At 45.1% G+C, this 19,697-nt stretch overlaps 1 long non-coding RNA gene across 1 annotated transcript; it reads right to left on the reverse strand.

Annotated features, from left to right (window-relative positions):
• Positions 1-13,416: 13,416 nt before the first annotated feature.
• LOC109737070 (uncharacterized) lies at positions 13,417-18,054 on the reverse strand. The gene is made up of 4 exons (XR_002226508.4): positions 17,654-18,054; positions 15,132-15,246; positions 13,893-14,393; positions 13,417-13,814 (listed from the first exon to the last, which is right to left on the reverse strand). It is a non-coding gene; the product is annotated as an uncharacterized lncRNA (long non-coding RNA).
• Positions 18,055-19,697: the final 1,643 nt, after the last annotated feature.

Below are 19,697 nucleotides of genomic sequence, written 5' to 3' on the forward strand. Positions count from 1 at the left end.
GCAAGAGCAATCAGGCAAGCCCCCCCCCTTGATCACCAGATATCGCCTATTCTTCTCTATACTTCTTGCATTAGAGTAGTGTAGCATGTTACTGCTTTCCGTTAATCCTATCCTGATGCATAGCCTGTCCTTGCTACTACTGTTGTTACCTTTACCTGCAATCCTACATGCTTAGTATAGGATGCTAGTTTTCCATCAGTGGCCCTACATTCTTGTCCATCTGCTGTGCTATACTATCGGGCCGTGATCACTTGGGCGGTGATCACGGGTATATACTTATATACTCTATACATGATACCTGTGGTGACTAAACTCGGGTCGGCTCGTAGGAGTACCCGCGAGTGGATCTTTGTGGCGGAGCGACAGGGCAGGTTGAGACCGCCTAGGTGAGAGGTGGGCCTGGCCCTGGACGGCGTCCGCGGTTACTTCAAAATAACACGCTTAACGAGTTCTTGGTATTTGATCTGAGTCTGGACATTTGGTCTATACGCACTAACCAACTACGCGGGAACAGTTATGGGCACTCGACGTCGTGGTATCAGCCGAAGCCTTCGTGACGTCAGCGACTGAGCGGCGCGCGCCGGATTGGACTGGAACGCCTACTAGGCTAGGTCTGCTTTCGGCCATGTTCGCAACGTGCAGGTGTGCAATGGGCGATGGGCCCAGACCCCTGCGCCATAGGATTTAGACCGGCGTGTTGACCTCTCTGTTGTGCCTAGGTGGGGCTGCGACGTGTTGATCTTCTGAGGCCGGGCATGACCCAGAAAAGTGTGTCCGGCCAAATGGGATCGAGCGTGTTGGGTTATGTGGTGCACCCCTGTAGGGAAGTTTATCTATTCGAATAGCCGTGTCCCTCGGTAAAAGGACGACCCAGAGTTGTACCTTGACCTTATGACAACTAGAACCGGATACTTAATAAAATACACCCTTCCAAGTGCCAGATACAACCTGGGGATCGCTCTCTAACAGGGCGACGAGGAGGGGATCGCCGGGTAGGATTATGCTATGCGATGCTACTTGGAGGACTTCAATCTACTCTCTTCTACATGCTGCAAGATGGAGGCTGCCAGAAGCATAGTCTTCGACAGGACTAGCTATCCCCCCCTTATTCTGGCATTCTGCAGTTCAGTCCACCGATATGGCCCTTTACACTTATACCCATGCATATGTAGTGTAGCTCCTTGCTTGCGAGTACTTTGGATGAGTACTCACGGTTGCTTTTCTCCCTCTTTTCCCCCTTTCCTCTCTACCTGGTTGTCGCAACCAGATGCTGGAGCCCAGGAGCCAGACGCCACCATCGACGACGACTCCTACTACACCAGAGGTGCCTACTACCAAGTGCAGCCCGCTGACGACGACCAGGAGTAGATAGGAGGATCCCAGGCAAGAGACATGCGCCTCTTTCGATCTGTATCCCCGTTTGTGCTAGCCTTCTTAAGGCAAACTTGTTTAACTTATGTCTGTACTCAGATATTGTTGCTTCCGCTGACTCGTCTATGATCGAGCACTTGTATTCGAGCCCTCGAAGCCCCTGGCTTGTATTATGATGCTTGTATGACTTATTTATGTTTTAGAGTTGTGTTGTGATATCTTCCCGTGAGTCCCTGATCTTGATCGTACACGTTTGCGTGCATGATTAGTGTACGATTGAATCGGGGGCGTCACATACTGGGAGTTGCCCACTCCTCCTCCATCTAAATATATAGTTAGGTTACATCATATGCATTACAGCAACACAATAGCTAATGAGAGTACCTACTATCAGCAGTAAGCAACAATTACTTATGGGGAGTAACAAATCAGCTAATGGCTGGGCTAATGTGAGTACTAAGAAACACTGCATTTGGCAACAAGTATAAAAAAGAGCACGTGCACACAACAGGAGCATATATTTAGTAAAATTGCACTCCATTGAACTTAATATCGAGCATTCCTAATATGAGAACTACACTAGGGCATATATGACTAACAAATTTACCATAGAAATAACTGAATCACACTTAGCAAACAAGACTCTGCCACTTCCCATGAACACAATCATGTGCATAATCAATAAGGCAAGAAACATACCGGCTCTGCACATGCTAAGAACCTTCTCCCAGTGTATGTTCCTTCAAATGCAACAAGCCTCTCTGATGGCTTCCCATGCTTCTCGCACAACACTATCAGATCTAGCTCAAGACCCTTGTAATCCGGGTCCTCAAGTGAGAAAGGGACCTGCCCAAGCAAAATCAAAGTTACCATCATGTCAGAGGACGAGGACAAAGAAAATCAAACGAAATCCTCATAACAAAGACCACCTACACAGGAAAATCTCCAAATTTTCTAAACCTGACCCTAACCCTAGCCCCAATGAACTGACCTGGTTGAGCCTATCGGTGGAGGTTTCGGAGTACATGTACGGGAGGCTTGAGTGGTCATCACTGCTCTCGTCCTCGAAAACCATGGCTGCGGTGGCGTGGTGTGGCGGTCGGCGGGGGCGGGCGGGGACGCAGGCGGCGGCGAGGGAGAGAGGAGGAGGAAGAAAGCAGAGTGGAGGAGGGAGTGAGTCGGGGAGTGGCTCGGGCCGCACCAGCCGCCCCTAAACGGTGCGACCCAGCCTCGTCCGAGTCAGCGCATGGGCACACACTCACTGGCTAGCGTGGCACCTGACGGGTGGGCCCAACCGTTCAGTTTCCCTGTCAATACGTACAAACAGCAGTTTTAGCCTCTTTTGCAACGCCTCGCCCCAAAGTTGGTAATGACACGTAGAAATTACCAATCTTGGTACCAATCTGCTTCCAATGCCCCAATTGTGGTACTTCTGTGCAATTTACTTCCGGGAATACAACACCACAATAACATCCACTATAGACAATATATGATTACTCCCAAGTGCCCACGTACCCCGTATCCACAGCTCTCCGCTGCCAAGCAAGTTGCCAAGTCCACCACTTGTTGGCGATACTTTCCACAAGCCGAGTACTCGTAGATAGCTTGTTGAACACCCTATCCTCTCCTTCCAGATGCAATTTATGACAAGGATGATGTATGCCTTGAACATCTTCCTAGCGACAAGAGTTGTCGTCGAACTCGCGCTAGTCCACCAGTCCACCAAGGTAACGTTGGCCTGGCCTAGCCAACATGTTTATTCTTTAGGGGAGTTCATTACAGTTTTGGTACATGAACTTGTACTTGATGTAGAAACTCATACATAAACTTGAAAACTGACACAAATCGATCCTATAACTTGCGTTTTTGGTACGTTGGAGTATATTTTAGTCAACTACCGTAACTATCATTTAAACTCTGAAGGCCTGCTGGCCTACCTCCATACCTGCATGTGGGTCCCACCTGTTAGTAACAAAGAAAGAATTACAAATCTATATTTATATCTATACCTCTATACCTGCATGAGGGCTTGCCGGTTTTGAATGCTTGCCGGTTTGAGTGAAAGGCTTGCTGGTTTGAGTGAAAAGCTTGCCGGTTTGAGTGAAAATCCAACGAGAAGTTGAAGATGGGCACAAAAATATTATCTAGATGACCTCGGATGGAAAAGTGTTCTGCACAGAAGTTGTGCGTGTTGCCGAAAAGGTCAACTTTTCTTTTGGAGTCATCATAATGTGAGATAGTATACGTCCTGCAAAGTTTCTACAAGACTCGGGCAGTCCAGAAAACTGCATGACTGAGTTTGAGTGGAAGTTAAAGATGGCCCCGTAGGGTTTTGAAGATGGCCTTGAATCGAAAAACGTCCAACATTAAAGTTGTTCATATCATCAAAAGAGTTAAGTTTTCTTTTGGTCTAATCTTCATCCGAGGTCGTTTCTGGCCTGTGAGGTCCAAAAATGAACTGCGGTCTCAGATTTACCTAAATTCGAATTCGGTTTATTTTGGAAAGATTTGGACGGGATTCCACTTGTACTGGAAGTACAGCTGCCACATAAATATATAAGAGGTGACGGCCGATTGAACAACACACAATCGACATATCAATATAGTACTTTTTCATGTTCATCTACTTTTTATCTCTGTCCCTTGTATTTTGCTTCTCGTTCTTCTTTCGTTCTTCATCTTGGAGGGCAGTGATCCATGAGGTCCTAGGGGCGATCAGGTCAACCTAGCGGCCCATAGCCACCGCACGTCTAGACGGGGTCCCTCCCGGGCATGTGGGGTTTCGGGTCATCAAAAGCACCTCCCAGATTGCTTGCGTACCGCGCTTCCAGACGGGTCTCCTTCGACGTGATCGACGGTGCATCATCCACAGCGTCAAGGGTACGCGGCGACGTGTTCATGTGCGAACAATGCTTTAGCCATTACCTTGTCCAGGTCGGCATATGGACACTTAGTTGCTAAGATTGAAGAAAACATTGGTTGTTAGAGAGTTTGTTCCTTTGAAGGTTAGCAGGGAACAAAATAGGGTAGCACATCAATTGGCATATTAATGCCCTCAGCGCTCTCGAGCTCCACCTCCATAAACTATGCCTCTGGAGACCCAGGAAGTGAAGTTGTCCGCCTCCACATTGCCGCTAAACGACTAATCGGATGCCGATGCTGAGCCCACCAAGCTTGATGTCGACGGGAGGGGGGAGCGGTGGCCTTCCTGGGAAACTAGCGACGGCGACCAACCGTGCACTACTCTTCCTCGCTGCGACGGCGCCAGCAGACGTGCCGGCTTTGTAGTCGTCACGGCGGGGAGCGGCCTCGACAATGCCTTCCTCCTCGTTGTCGGTATTGCCGAACACCGCTTCGCCCGCGTCGTTGCACTCCTTGTAGGCTGCCACCCGCTGGCGGTACCGCCAGCGAGTGAGGCGGCTCTCGCGGGCGGAGCGGTAGGATTCGAGCAGCGCCTCCTACTCCGCCAAGTCCGCGTCCGACGCGACAGCCCTGCCGGTGGCGAGCTGCTCCTCTGCTTGCACATGCTCCTGAAGGAGGTGGTGGTTGTAGGCGGCGTCGACCTGCGCCTCCCAGAACTGCTCTTTCTCCATCATGTGCATGTAATGGGCACGGGCCTCGCTGATGGTCATGGTGCAATGCATCGGCGAGGGTGGCGCGGAGGAGGATGGCGCTGGTTTATCGTCGGCAGCTTCCTCCATTGAGACCTCGTCGTCCTCTGACTGCCTGCCTGCCGGCAGCAATGGCAGCCATCTCCTTCTTCTGATATGACGCCGGCCCATCCAAGAGAGCTTTGGTGGGGGAGAAATCCATGGTGGAGTTGTGCAGAGAGGCGGCGGATGACTGGGACTATGGCCAGGGCAGTGGTTTATATAGCAATGGTAGGCGGCAGAGGGATGAACATGTTGCGCCGAAGGAGACACCTCGGCAACCGCGTGCCATCACTATGGGCGGCTGACGGACGGACGGGCAGTCGTCGTATCGTTTGAACGCGCAGTAGTCCCTACACTCGGAAGCGGCGCGGGCGGCGCTCTCTCGGCCGGTGCACCGCTTCAATGCCGGCGCCAGTGAGCGGTTGCGTCCACTCTGGCCGGGCATGAATGCAGGCACTCATGCTCTGAAGCGGCGCTGGCCGAAAAGGCGATGGGAAGGGGAGGGGTTTTGAGTGGGCCAGGGCGGTCAAAAGAGGACTTGGGAGCGGTCCAGACTCCCGCAAAACCCTCCCACGTTTGTCTCTGGTTTACGGGAGAAAACACGTCCGAACCACGCCGCGGACAGATACATGACCGATGATGGCTTTCGCTGCCCGGGCAACGTGTGGTCCGGACCATGCTAGAGAATTACAGGTAGGTGTTGGAGCATGCTTCTGGCAAGAAGTGGAAAAAGAACTTTTGTTGCACTAAAATAATAAAGTACCAAATTACCAATCGTGCACCATGATGACTTTCGCTAAATAATCAGTAGTGATTAGGGACCGATGTTCCATTCTTAACTTTCCTGATTTAACACAGTCGTAACAATTCTGTGTGGACGTACGGAGCATTTTTTTTTCAAAACTCATTTGACTCAGGAAAGTGCAACTTTATTTTATAAGCATTGCAACGTACAACTGCGTAAAAAAAATGCAAGTTTCGTTTTTTGCGGGGTAAAAAAATGCAAGTTACAGGCATGAAATTGCACATTCCCAAATCGATTGTAATTTAAGAAATGAAACTTGTAATTTCCAAACATTCAGAATTTGGGAACAGATCTGAATGATCTGATTGCCGTTTGATCCGAATTCCACGCGCGTGCCATCCGCTTATAACTTCTCACTCGACCCACTTCTCACGCACTCAAAAATTTCATGCAGAAAAAAAGAAGCACGCGCTCAAAAATTTCATGCAGAAAAAAAGAAGCACCCACTAGGTATTGAGCCATTGACCTACTCATTAAGGTCAGGTGCGCTACCACCTGGGCTAAGCTTGTTTTTGTGTTACTAAATCAGGTTAGCTAACTTTTATACTCTATTTGAGAGCGGTAAAAATAGCAATGCTTTTAACGAGCCACCCAACACTAACTTATGTATAATAATCATGGTAATTTACACACGCTGACTTGATAACTTACGTACTTACCATGGTAACTTTTTCCGGGGGGGAAAGTAGTTGAAACATACCCCGATAACTTTTATGTAAATTTGCTGGTGACTTACACGTGTACCTGATAACTCGCCTACAAGCATCATGGAAATACTGGGAGATCATCAAAGAATCTTTGTTATTAAAATATAAGATCCGCTAAATTACACGTTCACCCCGCTGTAATCTTTTTTACATGATTTTTTTATACAACGTACCCTTGTTTCGTGTGAATGGCGCATGGTAATTTAGACATCGCAGACCTGATAACTTATATACCAACACTGCGTTAATCTTTTCTTCACCAAAAAAAGTTGATGAAACATACCCCTAATAACTTATGTGTAAATAACATGGTAATATACATACCGTAGACCTGATAACTTATGTAACTCAAGTCTGGTAACTCTGATGGGGGGGGGGGGGGGGGGGGTGAGTTTGTTAAAAGATACAACGTTAACTTCTGTGTAATTACCATGGTAATTTATGCACGCTGACCTGATAACTATCATACCCTTAGCATGGTAACTTTGACCCGGGGGAGGGGGAAGTAGTTAGAACATACCTTGATAACTTATGTGTAATTATCATGATAATTTACACACCGTACACCTGATAACTTATGTGTAAGTAGCATGATAATATACACACAATAGAGATGATGACACACATACAAACCATAACATTTTGTTCAAGGAAAAAAGAATTGAAATACATACACCTGATAATTTTTATGTAAATAGCATGCTAATATATACACAACACTGTTGATAAACTCATGTACAAACACCACAGCACAGCAAACGCCTAAACGAGCCTGGCCTGGCATGAACCGCAATGTTCCGTTTTATAAGTGGGCCATGCAGCGTCGACATGTGGACCTCACCTTGCGGCCCAAACTATCATGCCAATAATACAAAACTTATCATGTTGTTTACAGTGAGATTACTGGGGTATGCTTCAGTTGCAAGTTCATCAACGACTCGCAATTGGGGCTCGACCTTTTAATTTCTCAGTCGCAAGTCCAACATCAACTGGTAACTGGGCCCCTACCCTTTTTTGTCTCATCCCAAGTCCATCCACGACTCACAACTATGGCACATCCTTTTTTGTCCTAGTTGTAAGTCCACCTTTGACTCACAACTCGGGTCCGACTTTTTATGTCCCAGTTGCAAATCCACCCTCGACTAGCAACTCAGATATGGCCTTTTTTTGTCCCAATTGCAAGTCCACCCTCGACTCGCAACTGGGACCCAACATTTTTTTCTTCTAATTTTAAGTCCACCCTCGACTAGCTAGGAACTGTCCTCCAACCTTTTTTGTCCCAGTTGTAATTCTATGCTTGACTTGTAACTGACATTTGACCCTCTTTGTCTCAATTGTGAGTCCACCCTTTTTTCACAACTCGGGTCCGACCTTTTTTTCCCAGTTGCAAGTCCACCCTCGACTCGCAACAAGGATCCGACATTTCCCCCCAGTTGCAATCCCACTCTCGACTTGCATCTGGGCCCTGATATTTTTTTGTCCTAGTTGCAGGTCCACCCTCAACTTGCAACTGGGGCTAGCATTTTTTTGTCCCAGGTGCAAGTCCACCATTGACTCGCAACTCGGATCCAAACTTTTTTCCCCAGCGGCAAGTTCACTCTCCACTCAAAACTTGGGTCTGACCTTTTTTTATCCAAATTGCAAGTCCACCCTCGACTTGCAACTGGGGTCCAACCTTTTTTGTTTGAATAGCAAGTCCATTGTCGACTCGCAACTAGGGACCGGTCTTTTTTAGTCCCAATTACAAATCCACCCTCGACTCGCAACTGAAGACCGACCTTTTTTATCCCAGTTGGAAGTCCACCCTCAATTCGAACTGGGGCCTAAGGTTTTTTGTTCGAGTTGCAAGTCAACCCTCGACTCGCAACAGGGGCCCAATTTTTTTGTCCCAGTTGCAAGTCCAAACTCGACCCGCAACTGGGACACGACCTTTTTTAATCCCAATTCTGAGTCCACCCTACACTCGCAACTAGCGTTCGACTTTCTTTTCACCCAGTTGCAAGGCAGCCCTCGACTACGAGCAAACCCCAGATGAGCAGACCCAAGTAGCTAGGATACGTTTCTTTTGTTTTGTCTTCTTTTCTTCATGTTTGCTGTTTTTTTTTCTTTTATCATTTATTCTTCACGGGTTTTTCTCTCATTTTAATTTTTCTATTTTTCAAAAGTCAATCTCTCTTTTTCATTTATCTATTTTTTTTATTCTTCTTTTGTGTAAATTCACAAGTTCCAAAATTCATAAATTTGTTCATTTTTCCAGAATAGTTCATGTCTATCAATTTTTTTGAAATTTCAAAATGTATTCATGTTTTTCAAAAATTGTTCGCAAGTTATATAATGTTACTCTTTTTTCAAACAAGTTCAAATGTTAGAAACAATATTTCATGTTTCCAAAAATTGTTTGCAACTTTCAAAAATTATTCAACTTTTTGAAAAAGTGTATTCATTTAAAAAAATCATGTTTTCAGAAAATGTTTTGAAGTTTGTAAAATATTCTTCTTTCCAAAAAAATGTTTCTAAATTTTAAAAATTTGTTCTCATTTTTGCGAAAGTATATCTCAATTTTTCAAAAATTGTTTGAACCAATCAAATAATCACAATTTCAATTTCTTGTGTTCGATTTCGAGCGGGCGCATTTTCTTTTTTGCAATTTTTATGCTGCACTATCCACCATCGTGCCATGCTTGTTAATGGGCTAGCCTAGTCGGGGGCTCCTTGTGCGGCGCATGACTGTCAGACACAAAGCCCAGCATTGCACAACCAAACAAAAAAACTGAGACAAAGATGTCCAAGAGAAATAAAAGACTGCAATTAATGTCGGGAGGAGGTTTGTGGGCTAGTTGCATGTCCATGTTTACAAAATCCAAAAATATTCATATTTTTCGTTTTCCTTTATAAAAAATCATGAATGTTTTCTTAAATTATTAACTTCTTAAAAATCCTGAGTTTTTTTCAAAATCATGTTTTTTTAGAAAATTAAAAATATTGGTGATTATTTTATTGGAGGGGACGAGCACGACATTACATTTGCCTGTTTTTGGTGCCATTTGTTGCTCTGCTGCAGCAGGAAGGTGATGAATTGCTGCTGCTCCTGGTGGCGATGGTAGAGCTGCACGGTCCTTCAAAGCTGGTGGCGCTCAAACCTGCTCCATCGTACCTAGAAAAAGGGAACTGATTAGCCTGAATCATGATTAATTAAATAAAAAAATAAAAACAAACAAACAAACCCACAAGGCGGGATGGACTTGTTTAGGGATTAAATGACGATGATGACATATTTAGATGTGAGGTATTATATAACATCTAGATGTAACATAGATTTACCTACTGAAATAATCAGTTCACGCATCTTGCATATGGGTTGTTAGCGAGCTTTGCATGTGATCGCGATGCTGCAACGCGCTTCGTGCGCTCGGTCTCGCGGGATGAGATCATTCGGATCTCTACCTATAATCCGAATGTTTGATATAACAGTGCTCTAAGAAAATCTCAGCCAACTAAAACGGTTTTCCTTAACGTATATCTGGATGCCACACTTGGTAAAATTAACAGAAATGACAACTGCAAACCGGTATAGTACACACTTAAATCATGCTGGCAGCTTCGTGGATCCCAAGTCCCAGTGAAAGAAATGTCCTTCCAATCATCCTTCATCCCTGTCATTGCCGTACACGACTCAATGACAGGGAATGAGCGCACGCATTGTCAACCTGTTCGAGCTGTAAGATTATGCTCTCCGTGCATGTTCTTGCTTGACTTTGCTCTCCAAGATAATGCAAACAAACATTCTTCCACGGGAGAACATTTGTCATGGTCCTCACCCATCGTCCTTCAAGTTCTTTAGAGCATCTCCAACACGGACACTCAAATAGCCGTAACTGGACCAAGCTGTCTAAACGTAGTTTACTATTCAATATGAATCCGTATTTGCCAGGGGACACGTCCGCGAGCCCGAATTCTTGCGAACCAAAGGCAAGTTTGCAGGCGTCCGGAGCGCCACGACATAGGCATCTGACAACGCAGTCCCACTCAAAACCATCTCCCGCAACCGCACCCTCTCCCGTGCGATCATACCTCCACTCCCTGCTCCGCATTCATGTCGGCCCCAAGCAGACGGGACCGGTCGCTGGAGCTGGCATTGAAGTGGTGTGCCGGCCGAGAGCACCGCACGCGCTGCGTCTGCTTGGGCTCCGCGCTTGTTCAATGCAAGAGCGGCCTGACCGGGTGGTGGTGACATCTACCACATTTAAGCCAGCTGCGCGTCCTTTTGCCTACCGACAAACATGCATGGCGGCCGAGAAACCCACTCCAGTGCCCGCATTGAAATAGCTCGCTGGTTAGCCTGGTCCGCACCTTCTATTTAAGTGTGGCCGTGCACGACACAATCGACCACACAACCTCCGCTTCCCTTGCTACTTCATGCACGTCCAACACAATGACGAGGAGCTCTAGTGCGTTGTTATTGACGCTCTCGACGGAGCCAAAGATCGAGTTGGCCGACCTGGCGGCCGGCTAGCAGACATGTCTTACGTGATGGATAGAGACCAAACTGCCAGCGAGCTCGCCGAAGGACAGCCCATAGGATGGCGGCCAGATGATGAAGGAGGCATCCGATGACGAGCCCACGACCGCGCAGGCGCACTACAAGGTCATCATGATGGAGGAGCAGCCAGCATCGCCGATCTCCACGTTCCGGATACTATAGGAGGAGCATATGTACAACCCGCGACTCCTTGAGCAGCAGTGGCTTGCATAGGGACAGCTCCGCGGTGAGCTGGCAACTAAGGGAAACTGTCGTGACCATGGCAGCAGAAAATCTGGCCTTCGTGGATGAGCAGCGGGCGATGTACGAGTCCATGTGTTGCGCCCGCGACATCCGCCGCGAGCGATGGAGGTTGCGTGTCATGGAGGACTATGATGCCTGTCTGTGGATATCAAGGCGAAGGCGGACACGGAGGTGGCTCAACGATCACAGACGGAAAAGCTGTTGGCGATGTCAGCAGCTCTGTGTTGTTCACATCACTCGCATCGTTCACGCCGGGCTACAATGACCATGAGGCTGGCCTATCCATGTTGATCGTCGACCACACATTCACCATCAACGTCCACAGCGAGATAACAGACTTCGGTAGGAAACAGACGTGGGCACATCCGTGTTCCATGTCATATGTCTTACTTTTTCTGGCCGAACATGTGGAAGAACATGATGTGGAACACGGATGTCTCCACCGCTGGCGAAGAGTTGGTATAGGAACTTCTGCTATGTTAAAAAGTGTCATGTCCGCTTTTGTTTAATGAAATATGTCGAACTTTTCATGAATTTTGTCCGGTTTAAATGACAATCGTTTGGATTGCATGAAATTTGTCTTATTTGTTTAAGTCACATTTGATATCAGTGTGGATTGCGTTAAATAACCGGCTCCCATATTAAAGTCCGTGAATGCATCCGCGGATGAATACAATGTCAAACAAAGAATAGTGTTGGAGATGCCCTTAGAGAGAATAGGGCAGATGGTTAAGATTGCCGGGTTGGCCCTAGTAGCGTTATTTGGCTGAGTGGCATGAATGTGCCAAACGGCGCAAGTGCCCATGCCACATGTATACTAAGCAAATACAAGTGCCCATGCCACATGTAGACTAAGCAAATAATTTTTAACACAGTAAAATTGTATACGCTCACTCGCATACATATGTACATACACTCATCTCTATAAAGGCACACATACTATTCATATGAGCATCTCCGACTAAGGTGACACAACATCTTAAGATTGATGAAGTCGTCACAGACGTCTCGTAGTCAATAAGAAGGTTTGCTCCCATTGAATGACCATCGTCAGAAAGCCTGAAATAAACTCAGGACAATGCAAGCACCAGTACCATGTTTAGGACTTAAACCCCGATGGGCTGGTTGTAGCACAAGGAATCTAAACATCAGACCTACGCTCAATTCATAACTAAGTACATATTCGCATGTAGGAACCCAATTCAATTGTTACATGTCCATCTTCATGTTAGTATCCGCTAGTTCTTCACCAGAGCAACCTTGCGTCATCATTCATGCCCACTTCAGCTAGCCGAAGAATCTCCAACTCCTTTCCCACCTGTCTTGAATTGGGACACTCTCGAGTATAGTGTCCTAACTCCTAACAATTATAGCAACAAACTTTACATATGCCGTTAAAAAAAACTGGCATCTGCATCCTTACGATGCATATATTCATTTTTATTAAAGTTGATGCAAGGCAGTAAGGCCGAAAGACATCAACAAACGGAGTACAAAACTTAGACAACCAGGGTAGAACCATGACAATATATGAATATAGCGCCTACGACTAATTCGATTTTTTCCGCAATAACACCTTCAAGAAGGAATAGCCACCGTCACATGTCCAGCCAGAAACGACAATGACAAGAATTTTTATCCTGTTTACCGACACCAACCAATGAAGGTCAGCACATCCACATGTCGCTTCTCACGTCGAACTTATAGTACATCCGCTTATCTCTTTCTTTGGCTTATCTCTTTCTTTGGTACCAGAGGCAACAAGTAGTAGCAAACCGGCAACTACGAGGGCTTTTGCCGGCAAATGACAGCTAGGTGAGTTATTTACCTATAGTATATCGATAAACTGTGTAATTGAACGTTGATCGTGTTGGTTTCAATCATGTTTGTTTAATGACATAATTGGCTAGTGCCTAGAGAGTTATTTGGTATTGTATCATATGTTTTTAGTACTTCTATGATCTACGAAACATTAGTGCGTATACTGCATATGATCTTTATCCAAATATATGATACTTGTGGTGTTTGATAGACCGAGTAAGTTTTAGCTTACGGCATGCCTAGGCTTTGGCAATTCTCTAGTTCTGTCATCGGCCGTTTGTTTGATGAGTGCCTGCTTTGTTACACTCGGCAAAGGACTTTGAAGAGTGCAAAACAAACAGGACGCGTCGAGGGAGCGGCCGTTGGCTCCCTAGCGGTCCCGAGCGGCCTCCTAAATATGGTAAGTTTCTGTCCCCACTCAATCCTAAAAAGGAAAAAAGGGAAAGGACAACCCCCACCGCACAGAAAACACCAGGTCCCCAGCGCCCCACTCCACTACTGAACCCACGTGATTCTGCCCCCACCTTTTCTCTTCCTCGTTCCTGGTCTCACCAATCACCCACACACACCAACCCATCTCCTGCTGCTTCGCCCACCATCTTCTTACCCTCGAAAGAAGTAACTACGAACACGCCATGGGAGCCTTCCCTATCTCAGAAGCTGTCAGGGAAGATCTGTCAAGGTGAAGACCAAGAAGATGTGATCTATGTAGTTTTTGAGGGGGAAAAGAGAAGGAAGGAAGTGGGAAGTACCAGGCTGCTGTAGATCTTCAACTTGAAAAAAGGAGGAACCAAGGTGACATGTTCCTCTTCTTCTTCAGCTTGAATTCAACTTCTCCAATTCATCTTCATGTTGACTGCAACTGCTCCACAAATAGTTCAGCCAAACTTGTGCAAAAACACACATAAAACCCCAGGAACACACAAACATGGAATTTCATATTGTGTGACTTTTCTTTTGGTTGCGACCAACTATTTCAGGTAATCCAGCCAACTTTTGTTTCATATTGTGCAACACACACACACAGAGGAAACCAGTGAACATCCTGCTGTAAAAAAGAAGAAAATGTAACATATATAGGCCATATGTTCTAGTTTGTTGCACCTAGTCTACTAGATATATCTATAATGCACTAATGTTTTAGTTCAAAAGGCAAACAATGGCTAAAAAAGAGAGACAAAGTAGCAGATTGCTTATTGGTGATCACTTCTTCTGTGCAAAATTTGTTTGTTAGAAGCTCATCCATCCAGCTCCTGGTTGGTAGACAAAAACAAAACAAAAAGAAGATGTGTTACTGCTTGTAAGATTGTTGATGCATAAAAAACAAAAACTTCATGAGAAAACATGGGACCCCATGTTGTATGTCATCTTGGTCAAAATTGGCAGAATACCCTATGTGGAACTATGGAAAAACATAAAAAATGTATGTGGCGGCAAACCTGACAACATATTGGAACTAGATAGATTTGTGGTGTGCAACTTATGGCTTTCTTCTGTGCAACTTAAAAAAGAATTGTGCAACTGACAGAACTAGTTTGGATGTTTGACTTGAATAAAAATACTTTCAGATTTGTGTCTATTGTGTGCCAGCTGGAATAGAACTTGTGTGAAAAGCTTGAATACAGAAGAAGAAGAAATGTAATACAACAGCAAAAAAAAACATCATGTGTTTTATTTGTGCAATCTGTGGGTGCATCTGTGCAACTGATTAGACCCATGTGTGCAACTGAGAGAATTTATTTGGATGTTTAGTTTGATAGAAAAGGTGCTGCCAAAATTTGATTTGTTTATTTCAAACTCATGCTGATTTGTTTGTTTGTTCCCTCTTCCACTACCTTTGAGAGAAAAATGTATAAGCCTTTGTGCAACTACCATGGGTTGTTGTGCCAGACTGGTATGCCTAGTTGTAAAACTGCCAGAACAAACATGTGCAAGTTAAAAAAGGAGATGTATTCAAAAACAAAAGAAGGGGAGCAAAAAGGTCTACTCACTTGTAGCTTGACAAACACACCATACCCCTTCAAGTCCATCTTAATGACTGTGACGATTAGATTGCTATTCCATGACATTGGTTGGATGGGGAAAATTACTTACACACACCTCTAACTGACATAATTAAGAAAAGAAATTTGTTAGGTCTGTCTAATTGAAATAGTGAATTTTAAAAGATGATAGCTAATATCAGGTTCATGTGCAACTATGCCTTATATGGATGCCAACTACTATAAGGTTCATGTGCAACTACAAACTGTAGGGATGCCAACTTGAATCAGTTTCGTGTATGAAAGAAACTTGCATGATATATGGAGCCAACTACTATGAGGTTCGTGTGCAATTACAACCGCTAGAGATACCAACAAAATATGTGAATATGGAAAAACAAGATAATTAAACTGCCAACTAAGTATGGCCGTATTGTGCAACTTCCTCATACTCTTAACCAAGTAGGGATGCTACAATGGCCACTAGTACTACAAAAATGACTAAATTGGATAAACTGCAGGAACTGAAATTGAATGTCATGCCTCTCTCTTGGATGCCCTGCTGTTTCAAGCACTAGTTATGCAAGCCTACTACTAATGCAAAATCATGTACAGAAAAAATCGAAAAAGAAATTGAAATATTGGCAACGGCTTGTGTGAATTACCCATAAACAACCTCTGGTATGCAACTTCTACATAATTTAACTACGATCACTAGAGGAATTTAGTTACAGCCACGAAAAACGAGAACCAAATCATGTAGCATCAGCAAAATGCAAAAAATCATCATCGGCAGCAGGCGTATCATATAATCGGCAAAATGTCATTGATTATTCAGTTAACAATGAGAGCAAACCAACTGAGCATCCGTGTGGTATGCTACTACAAAAACAGTGTGTGCAATTTGACAGCAATGCAAGCCAACTGAGCATACATGTATGTGCAAAAAATACACCCCATACTGAACATGCTTTGGGCAGTGTAGTCGACTACCTGAAGGTTCCTGTGCAACTAAAGAACCTGACTAGCCAACTATGTACTCCTCTGCGTGCAACTTCACCGGACCCGTCTAAAAAACAACTAAAATTGGACAACTTATGCAATGCAGTCAATCCCCTGACAACTAGCACTTCACCGGAGTCCCGTGCAAACACAGAAATGGAACATCGCCCACCCCCGGTGACTCACTCCTGCAGCAACCCCGAGCAGCCGTTGTTGCCGCGCGTGGTTCCTCACTGTCATCGCCACGCGCGGCAGCAACTTTCCATCCTCCCGTCGCCCCCTCTGCATCCTATCATAGCGCCCGACAACAGCTCTGCATCCTCATGCCGCGCCAACTTATCATATGTGTGTGCAACTAGTCCTGCCAACTAAACATCAATGTGTGTGCAACTAGACTACATTGCAGGCCAACTGAGCATATGTGTGTGTGCAACTAATCCTGCCAACTAAACTGTGTGTGCAACTAGACTACATTGCAGGCCAACTGAGCATATGTGTGTGCAACTAGTACTGCCAACTAAACATCAATGTGTATCAAACTAGAATACATTGCATGCCAATTGAGAATATGTGTGTGCAACCAGTCCTGCCAGTTAATCATCAATGTGTGTCTAGACTACATTGCAGGCCAACTGAGCATATGTGCGTGCAACTAGTCCTACCAACTAAACATCAATGCATGTGCAACTAGACTACATTGCAGGCAAACTGAGTATATGTGTCTGCAAAAACACCTAGAGTGCATGAACATGCTTTTATGCAATGCATTCAACTTCCCTACCGTTTTTGTGCAACTACATAATCTAACTAGCCAACTACGTAATGCTCTCCGTGCAGCTACCCAGATCTGTCGAGGAAACACATAGGGCGCACCACCACCTAGAATCTCGTCATGTAGTCCCGACGCAACACACGCCGGGACCGAAGCAAGAAACCCATCCCTATGCCCCACCTACCCACCACATCCACCGCGACTAGAACCTTGTCGGAAACCGCAGCTGCAGACGCGAAACGCCAAGATGTGAAACCACAAAACCCGGACCACCACCCCTGAATCATCTCCTTCCCATTCATCTTTGATTTTCCTTGCTACAGCAAATCAATACTTTTTGAGAAAAAAAAAGAACTCTGAACTTTCAAATAGATATGCTTCTAAACTCATCTTTGAGACAACATTCAGGATAAATTGATGCGGGATACTGTTATGTCCCAATTCGACAATTCCTAAACAAACTGATAATCATAATTGTCTATCTACTATTGCCTACGAAAAATGCCCCAGTGATTCAAACACAGTGTCCATAATTGCCTCTCAATCCTTTCTACAATTCCCAGTACATGGCCGAACTGCCCAACAAATTTGATGGGGAAAAATTTCTCTTGTGTACCAATCCCCCTTGCTCTCCCACGTCTTCTCCACACCTCCCCGCTGAATCATCTCCCGGACAACGGAAGCAACACACATGGCTACATCGATACTCAAGTGAAGGAGAGAACCACATGAACAAGTAGTTCGAAAGGGGGCAAACCTTGCGACTTCCAGTCTTGCACGCTGCCGATGCACAATCAGTTATCTCCCGCACCACGCGGAGTCGCCTCTCACACGCCGCGGTCGCACAAGCTCGCGTCGCACCACCGCCTCCTGCTACATGAGGGTCGCGTGAGCTGTCAATGTCAAGCGACTTATCTCCCTCACCATGGGGGCGCCCTTCGACAGCGAGCGAAGTCCTGCTCCTCCCTCGCCGTGCTTGCAGATGCTGAGCCGCTCAGCTCTGTTAGCTCGCCGGATCCAAGATCCACTGTCGCCGGCACCACGCCGCCGCGCCGACCCGTGTCGCTGTGGACGGATGGGGAGAAGGGATAAGAGAGGGGTGTGTGTGTGGGACAAATCTTCAGAAGGGTGGGGAATGGACGCCGACCACGAAACGACAGAAATCTACTAGTCGGTGCGCATCGCATCAAAATCCTACGGCTCACGGCCGGCCGGTCGATGACGCGAAATAGTGCGCGTGCATTTTTTTAGAATTTAGGAAACAAAAAACAACTAAGCAAACTTGCCTTCGCAGGAAGGAGTGTCCAGCTGAGTCACCTGTGTAAGTGCTCCGACGAAAAGAACTCGACAAATACGTCGGCAAGATGATTTTTCTCGTTGCGTAGTGCCGCTGGCACTAGGCAATGATGGTGACTCCGGCAGTGTCGCAACTTCACTGTCTTATATAAACAGTTCTTCCAATTCTATTGAAGAGATTTTATTTACAATTGTTATTTGATTCAGAAAAGTGCAACTTTACTTTCATAAAAAAAATGTAATTTGCAACTGGATGAGGAAAAAAAAAGCAAGTTACACCAACTTACACTTTTCTGAATCGGTTGTAATCTATGAAAAAGACCCACTTCGGTACACCTCCACCATAGTAAATGTATAAAGGGAAATATGGTCTTTGGCAAATTGTACCCACTCTCATATGTATGGTGGGTCGCCCACCGGGACGTACACGCCGTACATATTTTCTGTTAAACTTGAACAAAGAATGCGGGCAATGTGATTCGAAGTCATGACCTCTTCGTTCAGAGAGAACCTCACTAACGAACTAGGATATCTTAACACTCGTGCCTATTTTTTTCTTCTTTTTTTCCTTTTCTTATTGTCCAGTTCGCGGAAGCCCTCGGTTTTGTTGGGCCAGCCCATTCTCGAACCAGTCTTTTTCCAATTTTTTTTTTCCTGTTTCTCTTTTGTTTCCTTTTCATTTTCTTCATTTCTTTTTTAAAAAATGCTCACACTTGTAGAAATTTGTTCAAAATTTCAAAAAGAAACACGTTTTCATATTTTTTTCATAAAATACAAAAATTCTTATTTTCAGAAAATTGTAAATTAGTTTCCAAAATATGTTCATGTCTTTCAAAATTGCTTAGAATGTCACAACACGAACGTTTTTTTTAAATAGCGAACAAAATTTCCAACAAAAACATTTTTATTTTTTGAACATTTTCTGAAAACGCTAACTAATTTGGGATTTCAAAACAACTAAAAAATAAGAACAAAAATTTGGACTCAGTTTTTTAATTTCCTTAAACGTATTTTTGTATGAGTAGAATTTATTTTGAAAATAGAAGATTTTAAAAATCCCGAACAAATTTTGAAAGCGCAAACTTAGAGATCACACGAGAAAGTTACCCAGGTTCGGGCCTCCTTGGAGGAGTAACACCCTACGTCCTACTTCTTTATATTCATGGTGGAGTACCTCGTGCGAGGGTTACAATGAGGGGGTGATATATGGTTACTGGGAGTATGTTTCTACAAGAGTAGATGGATCTCGCTAACCCCTAGCCCCGCCTTATGTATACGTCAGGGTTAGGGTTTACATGAATCTAACCGACCTTGAGCCGCCCCCTTGCTTGGCTTGCACTCCAGAATGATCCCTGAGCTCGTTCTAGGCGTCTGGCTCCCTCTAACCGTCGATCCACTTCAAGCCTTGTGGACCCCGTGGTTGGCCTATTTTCGGGCTTCCCTTAAGAAAGCAAAGGCTTATAAGGATATGAGATACTCTATTGAAACTTTGGTTTAATGGCATT

Source organism: Aegilops tauschii, chromosome 2, assembly GCF_002575655.3.
Source record: "Aegilops tauschii subsp. strangulata cultivar AL8/78 chromosome 2, Aet v6.0, whole genome shotgun sequence".
Classification (NCBI taxonomy): domain Eukaryota; kingdom Viridiplantae; phylum Streptophyta; class Magnoliopsida; order Poales; family Poaceae; genus Aegilops; species Aegilops tauschii.